Raw genomic sequence first — 2,428 nt, 5'->3', positions numbered from 1 at the left:
TGTCTCTGGTTTTCAACGTTTATTTGTGGGTAAAATAAGTAAAACCATTATTTCCAGTCTTAATCTATTCAGCAATCACATTTTACAACTTCTAATGATTTCTAATAGTCACATTTTTAGACTAGTGGCCAATCTTAAGTTTTGAGAACCCTACCCAAGGTATAACAAAGGTCTCTAAGGTCTCCCATATATGGATGGTTGTATACAAAAATCTTATTGTGATAGTGGTTAAATTGATATGGTGACACACACCCTTAACTCAACTGGTGGGGAATGGGCCACCTAAGCTCATTTATGATGAATGAACTTCACTTTTGGTAGCTGTTTGTCATTCAGTTCTGTATGGTTCAGTCTGACAAAAATGTATAGTCTGGCCAGACACTGAAGGTCCCTCTGTGAATTTGATATGTTTTGGCCCTACTCTTGCAATTACGTTAGAGGGTCCTCCTAGATTTGACTCCATATCCAATATGGCTACCATATTACCATTGTGGTTTTATTACATGTATTAAATTAGACATTTTTTTTATTTTTGTACTGTACTTATGACCTGTACTTGACAATTTATATGTACTTCAACTATGTTTGGAATCCAATATGCCCACCATGTACACTCAAACACCTTTGTCTGGTTATTTATATTTTTTAAAGGCAGCAGACTGCTTGTCATGGCAATACCAAGTATTCCACGTTATGAGCCTCTTTGATCAATGAGGCATCTGAGAGGCTCCAACAGAAGGAAAGAGAATCCTGGACTCTTAACCTCTCTCTTGCCCTACAACTTTCCCCCACTGTGGTATAACTTGCTCCTCCAGGATTGGGCTCTTAAGTCACCTCTTTACAGACCTGGTGCCAGGTTGTTTTTTTTTAGTGATGAATTTAGGCTACAAGATAGATAGGGCAATTCACCTATTATAAACAGCCTATGTGAATGCAACAATACACACAGCTCTCTTACCAAAAGAATGCAAACGAAATGCTGAAAGTAGTCACCTAGTTATTCATACATGCAAACCAAAATAGGGCCCAATTTTGACCCAAGTTTAGCGTGTGGAAATTGAACATAAGCTGATGAAAAATATGAACACAACATGCAACAATTTTAATATAAGGAAATCAGTCAATTGGAATCAATGCAATAGGCACTAATCTATGGATTTCACATGACTTGGTCACAGATACCATTAAAAAAAAGGTAGGGAGAAATCTGGTGTGACCACACATCTCCTTCACATAGAGTTGATCAGGCTGTTGACTGTAACGTGGAATGTTGTGGAATGTTGTCCCACGCCTCTTCAATGGCTTTGTGAAGTTGCTGGATATTGGCGGGAACTGGCACACACTGTCGTATACGTAGATCCAGAGCACCCCAAACATGCTCAATAGGTGACATGTCTGGTGAGTATGCAGGCCATGGAAGAACTGGGACATTTTCAGCTTCCAGGAATTGTGTACAGATCCTTGCGACATGGGGCCGTGCATTGTCATGCTGAAACATGAGGTGAAGGTGGAGGATGAATGGCACGACAATGGGCCGCGGGATCTCGTCGTGGTATCTCTGTGCATTCAAATTGCCATCAAAAAAATGCAATTGTTTTCTCTGTTCATAGCTTATGCCTGCCTGTTCCATAACTCCACCACCACCATGGGGCACTCTGTTGACATCAGCAAACTGCTCGCCCAGACAACGCCCGACACGCTGTCTGCCCAGTACATTTGAAACCAGGATTCACCCATGAAGGGTATACTTCTCTAGTGTGCAGCCATCGAAGCTGAGCATTTGCCCACTGAAGTCGGTCATGAAGCCGAACTGCAGTCATGTCAAGACCCTGGTGAGGACGAGCACGCAGATGACTGTCCCTGAGAGTTTCTGTCAGTTTTTGCAGAAATTCTGACAGTTTGTGAAGTATCATGGTATGCCATCATACTTCAAGGCTAAAACCATGGTTCATCGCAGGGTAGCCTAGGGGTTAGAGCGTTGGACTAGTAAACGGAAGGTTGCAAGTTCAAACCCCCGACCTGACAAGGTACAAATCTGTCGTTCTGCCCCTGAACAGGCAGTTCACCCACTGTTCCTAGGCCGTCATTGAAAATAAGAATTTGTTCTTAACTGACTTGCCTAGTTAAATAAAGGTTAAAAAAAATTGTATAAATGAAAGGACCATAGTAGTACCATGATATAAATGAAAGGACCATTTATACTTGGATTTTGTTATTATTTATTTCAAATGATCACACTAACAGTTACTTTAGTTAAGAACTTAGATTTGGTAACACATTCAAGCACTTCTTAAAAATAAAAGTCAGCTCTATATGCTTAAGTCCATGTGAAGCCGTATGTGACTACTTTTATGAAAGTGGATATGTCGATCTAGTGCAGGACTCTCCAACCTTGTTCCTAGAGAGCTACCTGCCTGTAGGTTTTCCC

The sequence above is a fragment of the Oncorhynchus keta genome, chromosome 32 (genome assembly GCF_023373465.1).
Source record: "Oncorhynchus keta strain PuntledgeMale-10-30-2019 chromosome 32, Oket_V2, whole genome shotgun sequence".
Classification (NCBI taxonomy): domain Eukaryota; kingdom Metazoa; phylum Chordata; class Actinopteri; order Salmoniformes; family Salmonidae; genus Oncorhynchus; species Oncorhynchus keta.
This window is presented reverse-complemented; position numbering follows the sequence as displayed.